Source organism: Meleagris gallopavo, chromosome 4, assembly GCF_000146605.3.
Source record: "Meleagris gallopavo isolate NT-WF06-2002-E0010 breed Aviagen turkey brand Nicholas breeding stock chromosome 4, Turkey_5.1, whole genome shotgun sequence".
NCBI lineage: Eukaryota > Metazoa > Chordata > Aves > Galliformes > Phasianidae > Meleagris > Meleagris gallopavo.
The window spans coordinates 62,286,695-62,295,061 of NC_015014.2; positions in this window are offsets into that span (position 1 = coordinate 62,286,695).

The window sequence follows — 8,367 nt, forward strand, 5'->3', positions numbered from 1 at the left end:
CGCCCCCCGGCTTCTGAGCGCGGCAGGCGCGGAGCTTTCATGTCTGCAGAGATGGAGTGGAAGAGACGGAGGAGACGCGCCCTCCGCAGCCGGGCCCTACAGCCATCCGACCGGGGCGGGGGCGGGTGGGCGACCGGGGGGCGGGCGCGGGGCGTTCTGCCTCGGAGAGCACCCGAATGTGCAAGGCCGAGCACCGGAGGGAGGGGAACCTTTGTCTGCGAGGTCTCCCGAGGACGCCTGAGTGTTTATAGCACGGTGAGTGCTGTTTAACCTATTCCTTTTTGTGTATATATATATGCACATATATTTATTCTAGCCATATTTGTTATATGCATGTGTATTTATTTATTATATGTGGGCATATTTATTTATAATACTCATTTATTTATTTACTCCTTATATCTATATGTGTGTATATATGTGTGTGTGTATATATATACACACATAACACCTCTCGGTGTTCAGATATGACTTCACACAGAAGCACACTGATGCTCCCTGCTCCCCGAAGCTGCCCCGTGCCCCCCCTGCCCGAGGAGTTGCCCGCTCTGATCTCACCATTCCCGCCCCAATCGCTGCGCATTACGACTTTTTAATTGTTGTTACCTCTTCAGTGGAAAGCCCTAAATCTCCCCCTCTGCCTATTCTCCTCTTCCAAGCTTTCTGGATGGGGCAGAGATCCCCAACAAACCCCAGAGCAGGGCAGAACGGTGACCCTCTGCCTTTTTTCCCGAGATCGGACAGGACAGGTCTGTCGATCCCGGAAACACGACGGGGACCGAGGGTGGGGTGAGTATACCGATGCCCTGAACAGCCTCATTCACATCGCTGCCTTCTGCTTCTGCCGGGGCTGTGAATGCAAATTTCTTTCAGAGGCGGTGTTCACCTGCTGCCAGTTCCCGGGCACCCCCGGCCCAGCCCCGCCTGTTCCCACGCCGTTATTTGGGGATGGAGGTGACTGGGGGCAGCCCGATCCCCTCCTGGGTGACGGTGGGTGACCTCTGAGTTCAAGGCCTATCCGGGGAAATATGGAAAAGAGGCAGAAAGAGGGAAGAGGAGGAAGGAGAGGGAGAAAGAGGGAGCAAAAAAAGGAAAGAAAGAAAGATGGAAAGGAGGAAAGAAAATAAAATTTCCTTTTCCAAAGATTACAACAAAATGCAACCAGAGCTCTGAACTGACCTCTGGAAGAATAGCAGCATACAGTGCTATGTTCAGATTTCTGTCCTACCTGGACACAAGCCTAGGGGCAAAACCAGGCAAGAGCACATTGATCACTTGTTGCACATAAGTGATGCTTGTGGACATCACTCTTATGCTCTCCCCATACTTTCCTGTATAGGAATTATGAGTCTGACCAGTGTCTTAAGAATCTATAAACTGTCTGCTCTGTATCATTGTCAGACTCTGAAAATATATGAGAGCTGTCTGGAATAAAGAGAAGAATGTGGATGCTGGTTACTCCTATATATTTTATATCCAATGTGCAAACAATATGCATGCAGCCCGTGCCCATATTTTATAATGTGTTCCTACAGAGTAGTCGTGTAACTTACATAATATTGCTTGCTTTCCATTTAGAAATACTGTAATGAGATCAGTAAGAATAAATTCACTCTTTCTTCTTTTCTTCTTTTTTTCTTTAAGACAGTCTGGTGTGCCATAAACCTGACCTGTGTTTGTGGAGTCAGGTATCCTGACACATGCTTGAAGCACAAACTCGGATGCTGTACAATTCTATGCCTGCAGATACAGCACTTGCACAGACATGTCCGTGAGTATGAAGCATCTTTTAAGCTTGCTGATGTGTTTACGTACCTTAATGCCTACGCATAGCTGTAGCAACACGACACTGCCACTTAGTTCTGAATAATCTTTTCGCTTATTATAAGGATAGAAGGAAGGAAAAGAAGGTGTGCGCTCTCTGCATTCACTGGCAGGGCTCTATACAGGGCGCAGGAAAAGCACCCAGCGATTTTCAGCACTCATTTTCAGGAGTTGTAGCCCCGCAGATGCTCCATTCCTCCCGGTACAGTCCGGGTACCGCAGGTGGGAGTGTCCCTTGTGCCCCGGGTCCCTTCTGCTGGGTGACAACGGGACTCCTCAGTTCCCTTTCCCAAGTCCCACTCTCCAGTCGCTGTACACTATTTTTCTTTATTTTGCAGGTCAATGTTTTTCTCCTGTATGTTCTGGAGCTGGGGATTGCCGGGGCCGCCCCTGTGAGCGCCTCCATTCTGTTCCGCAGCCCGGCATTGGATGGGGTGCTGGCAGTTGACAGCCTCTCAGGGCCAACCCCTCTCGTTCCCTCCCCACCTCTGTGGGCTCCTGAGCCTTCGGAAGCTCAATGAACAAAGCGAGGGAAAGGGAGGAGCGGGGGCTCGAGCTCCGAGAGGAACCGGAGGACGGAGAACAGCGTTTGGGAAGGAAAGGGTGCGAATAGGTGCCACAAGCGACATCTCCACCACGGGGTGCCGGCCCCATGGAGCGGAGCGGGCCCCTCTTGTGTTTGATTCCTCTCCTTACTCTCCTTCCAGCAGCACTGCCTCGGTACGTCGTAAAATAGAAGCGAAATGAAAGGCAGCCTTGAGCGCTCGCTTCCTAACCTCTGCTCCGCTCCGCTTTTAGGAGCACGCGATGGGTTTGGAATCCGGAGCTTTGCAGGAGCGCTGAGACGGGAGTAGGAGTGGGAAAGGGCTCTCCCTCCTCCGTACCCACAGAGGCGCTCCGTGACTATCTTCCTCCCGGCAGCCCCGACGGCAGCGCTGAGGGGAAGGATCCTGAGCCAGCACCCGCCCCCGGCTGATGTGGATGTACGTACATACTCATATAAAGGTTTTTTTTTTTGTAAAGTTTGCAGACAGGTTCGCTTAAACTATAAAAATAAAGCCAATAATTATATTAAAGCCCAATAAAAATAAACCCTATGTGCATCTTCAGTAAACCACAAACAGTGCTATGAGAAATACTCGCAAGCAATTTTTTTTCCGAGTTTTTTTTCCATGCTCAGTTGTTCCTTAGAAAAGTGGAGGGGTGCAAACGTTTGGATATCTCCCTTTAAAAGAAGCGTAAAATAAAACAAACGATCGACCTGAAATTGGTTGCCCGGCCTCTGTGCGATGCTTCCTCCTCTCCGACAGCGCAGCTCCGGCTGTGTTGTCCCCCAGAAGCGGTGGCTGCAGAGCAGGACCTCAGGGAAGGGGCTCACTTCCCCCGGGCGATTGCGAAGGATGGCCCCTCGGCACCGCCCCGTCGGGGTGAGAATCCTGAGGGCATCTCACGAAGGTGTCCCATTTTGGGTAGCAGGACGAGGATCAGACACCGCCGCAGGCTGTGCGGGGAGCCCCGATCCTTCCTCGTTGGAACCCCGACGGGCTCTGCCCGCAGGTTTTGCAGCCCCCAAGCTATAGGAAACACAGCTTTAAACTATATGTAGATACAGACCTGAGAGCCCTAAAACCCTTCAAATGTGGATTAAACAGCGCTTGAGTTCAGACACACTGCGTGCGTTTCCTTTCTTAATGATAAACACAATAAGGGATTTCCAAAGATGAGGTAAATCATAACCATGGTCTTTTTTTATTCTCACATTTTTTACCTCTATAAACTCCTCCCTTACTGATTTCTTCACTGCTAATGACACTGGCGGAGAAGTTTTCCTATTTCAAGACCACTGCATAACTCACGCTGACTCCCATGAATGTATTCATTATTCACAGGGAGTCACTAAGTGCTCTGCTGGAAACTTCCAGTCCGTCGCATGTCCTGACTGTTGCCTGTTAAGTGTTCCTTATGGTTGGCGTACCATTAGGAGCACGAATCTCATGGTCTTAGTGCTGCTTCCTTCCTAAGAGAAGGAAATTTTAATCCACGATAAACGATCAAAGAAGGCAACGTCCCTGGGTAGGTGAATAAATAAATGAAGAAAGAAGTTTGAGAATGCATGTGTTAACACTTGAAAATAGTTATTAATTGCTTGACTGGAGGTTAGGAGAAAATGGATCATCAACAAATTATGTGATATATTATAACTAATTAACTAACTAACTAACTAACTAAATAAATAAATAAAGTAGTCCTGACTGAAAACAGCTAACGATTGTGCAAAAGTGACTTTTCCAGAAGGATCTTTGGCATCCATTTCATTATAAAATTTTAACATGGGGTGTTTTTTTTTCTATGTACAGTGTATGAATGCATGGTTTTATTGGTACTGGTTAGGGTCAGCCACAGGAGAATTATGGAGGTCATGTTAAATAGGTGCCAATAAAGCTTTTATTATTGTTATACAGACAAAAGAGCATTATGGAAAGAAATCCTTACCAGACTTAAATATGGATATTTTGTTCTGCTAACAATCAAGTCAGAAAACACAGAGACACAGCTAAAAAAAATATGAATTTTCAGAGCCATTGGACATTAACCTATTATCCTCAAACTTTTGGAATTGAATTCCCTCATAAAATGGAGGTCTCCTGAAATGAAAGACTGTACATGACTCTTGATGTTGCCTAAAACAAATGATGAAGGGGAAAAACGTTTGCACTGTCACAACAAAATGTAGCTTTTTCCATTTTGAAATCATTTCTGTGCTGTATGTGTGTTAGGCAGTGTGAGAAAATTGAACTATTTTTAATTGCAGGGACAACCTTCAGCTGTGGTTTGTATCTACCTACAGTTTGAAACTGAAGATTTCCCATCAATGTAGCGAAAATATTACTCACCTCTCTTCTACTAAAATCATTCAATCATCTTGAATGATTTTAGTAGAATGTTAATTCATTGTCAAATGAACCTCCTCCATGTTTTGATACATTAGATTCTTAGATCCAGCTTCAACAGCTGTTGGAACTCAATGAATTCAGTGAGAGCTCCCACCTTCTCATATCTGACCATCTCAAGAGTTTCAGATTAATGCCAGGAAGGAGACAAATTCAGTCAAAGCAAGTATTAAGAGCTAGACAGTACAAAACATTCTTTGTATTTTTACAGTACTGTAAAAGTAAAATCGATGCGTAGATGAATGTTATCCCCCCTAGTACTGCTAAAAGTTATATTAGCTTTTGCATTTTGACAATAAAGTGTTTAAAACTGTGTATACTGTAAGGTAAAGTTTTCGGAAAACTTGTGAAAATTATGTGGACCCTTACTCTATATAAATTCTCCTGTATTTGGGAGTTACATTAATAAGAAGCAAGTGTGCTCTCCACGGATAGGAAGCAGAAAACATCCACTTCCCACTGACCTGTAATTCATTTATCGTATCAGAAGACAACAAACCTAGCCTTAAACCTGCTTTTAGATCAAGGAGAGTATTTTTCACTGTCATATGAAAACTATAGTTTTGCAAATTGTATTTGAATGAAACATATATTTCCCCCTCACCCCAAAAAATCCTCTGTCATGATGTATATACATATGTAAGCACATGGATTTTTGAATCAGCTCAGAAATAATCTTTATAGAAATCAATGAGTACTTAGAGTTTATGTGAGTCATTAAAATCTGGGGATGAATGTAATTTTCAGATGGTTCTGTGATGTATTAGAAATGGTTTTGCAACATTACAGCATATGTGGAGATACATATCTGGAGATATATACAGTTACATACATATGAATATGTTTATTATGGTACACACAAATTGCATTTGCACATAGCATGAAAGTAGTGTTGAAATGTCTTTAGAAAGGACTGGACCTAGTCAAAATGAATAATGTAGTGAACACAGTTCCTAATGTAAATCTATGAAAACCCCAAATGCATTCATTTTCTTGCTCTGAATTATTTTGTTATCAAGTCCGATTAGCCCTAGTAAACCCTGAAGCAGTAGGAAGGCTGTATCAGACATGGAGTGAACTCGGTGGTAGAACTCTGTTTGCTTTCTCTTGGCATGCAGCACTGAGATGTACTATCTTCCTCAGGATCTCAGGATCTCAGGGGCTTGGCAGGAAATGCAGCCATATCAACTCCTTCTCATGAGATCCCTCTTTGACTTAGCAAACTCCCTGAGTTGTGTTCTGAGGGTGCAAGCCAGTTCCCACAGTAATTCTTTGTGAAACCTGAACACTGCAGCCCACATTCTGCCCTTATGAGGACATGAGAAGTCAACCTAGAAATGTACGCAGGCCTCTGGCTATGAATAATAAAATCTACATAGCAGTTAGCTTAAATTGGAGTGATAAGTGGACTTGCTGTAGGAAAATTTCCATATCACGCTTTGCAAATCCATGTAAACCCAGAGGAAGCTGAAGTCTTGATTTAATTGGAGAGGTTACTGGAGAGCTGGGCTAAAAGCTGAAGGTGTAGCCCTGAGGTGAGTCACAGGGGAATGTCTCAGTTCTGTTTTTATGTCCTCTCCTGCAAGATTCTCGTCTCACATTTACTTGGGAGGGATTCATCAAACTAAGTCAAGACACCTATGACAAGCCTTTGTACCCCATGATCCCCTTAATGCCATTACGTATCAACTCAACAATTTCCATGCATTCAGTGGGTAACTGTCATATCAAGTAGGTCAGAAGAACCATTGCCCATGTCTTCTTCCAACTGTCTGGTCTTGGAGAGGCCTTTTAGCTGTTTCGTGTCAGTATACACCATGGTACAGACAGGTAAAGGACAGCCCTCCAGGGAAGCAAAGAAGACACATCTAACTGGATATTGTAAGGGAAGGCACCCAGTGGGAGGTGGAACCTCTGTGGAACCGCTCTCTTCAGCAAACTTCTCAGCACCAGATCACAGATGATTTGGCACTCCCTTGTCCAACTCAAATGCATGGCTTGGTGTTCTTGGCCATGTGTATATCAGCAAGGTAAAACAGCCAGGCTTAGGCAAATGCTTGTTTGTAGTTCTCACTGTTAGCTCACTCCCTAGCAGAGTGGGCTCTCACAAAGATAGCAAAGACTGGAGACTATTCCTAGTAGATATCAGGACACTGTTTTGGAGGAGCAGAGGATGTAGTCTGGAGACCCAAGGCATGCCATGACACTTGATCTCAGGATCAGGACAGCACAGACCCAACCCAATGCATCCGTAACACTGTCATACTTCTGGAAAGGGAAAATGTTTTCCCAAAACAGTAGGGAGACAATGTGCCCTGAAATTATGGCATAGAGTCACAGTAGTTTGGGTAGGCAGTGTGTGTTTTGCAAAGGAGCAGAGCCTCTGTCTACTTGTTCTCCTCTTCCCAGCCACCATCCCTGCAAAAGCACACCCCTGGCCAACAGAGGCCCTTTAGCAGTATTTATAGCTATATCTCTATCTGATGAGCCACTCTCTAAAAGTAGGCTAACTCAAAACATACCACGTTGCTGCTTGGAAATGCAGATGTGAAGGGATATCTGGTTCTAATATACAGATCACCTTATGGTGTGGCAGGTTTCAGTTTCCACAATAGAGAGTGCATTTGTGCTAGGAGTGATTTAAGCCATTTGGGACCTTCAAAAGCAGAAACCCTTCGTGAACGTTATTAGAAATGACTGCACTTGCTGAAAAAAAGTAAAGGGGAAGAGAAACTAGAGGAGTGATCCAAGATCATACACATCTAAAGAGTGGAAAGGAAGACTTCTCCAAAGTGTTAATCTTTTCACAGAAAAACACCTAAGTTGAGTGTGAGACAAATATCTCAATTCCTTTGTTGAAGTCCTACCAATGCTGATGAAACTGACAACTCATTGCAAAAAAGCCACTAGATTTAGTTTGAAACAGTCAATTTATTAAACATCAATATTTGCCATCATCTCTTCTACTGCATTTCAATATATGTGTTTTGCTTTTTGTTGAGGGACTTAAGGAGGAGGACAACAAAGCAAGTTTTCCTTTCAGATACACCAGGTGGATTTGAGCTCTGATATTTCACTTTCCCTCACTGCACGGAAATCCCCTAGGAAGAGCAAAATATCACCATAAAGATCGGCTGTGCAGATTTGAAAGAAGGATTTTGCCCTTGGGTCCAAAAGCTGGAATGTTTTCTGCAGATCATAGACTCCATAAAACATATGTACTTAATAAATAAGCAAACAAGGCTTGTGCACAAATGGGGCTGCTGTACAGGAAAGGAAAACATTTGGCAAGTTGGGGTGGGAGGCTGGCAGCTACATCTTTCATAACCAAGAGCTGCTTTTTGAGGGCGTAAATATCTGCATTTCTTCTTCATGTCAACTGTGATGTTGAGATGCCTGAAGGGAACATTTGGGAATTTTAGTCAAGGTCATTAGAATTAGTATTCCCTCCCAGGGCTGATGGCTCCCATGCAACAAATGGAAGGAATATCTCTACTTTGTCAAAAACAAAGCAAGGAAGCAAGCAAGGAAGGAAGGAAGGAAGGAAGGAAGGAAGGAAGGAAGGAAGGAAGGAAGGAAGGAAGAAGAAGAA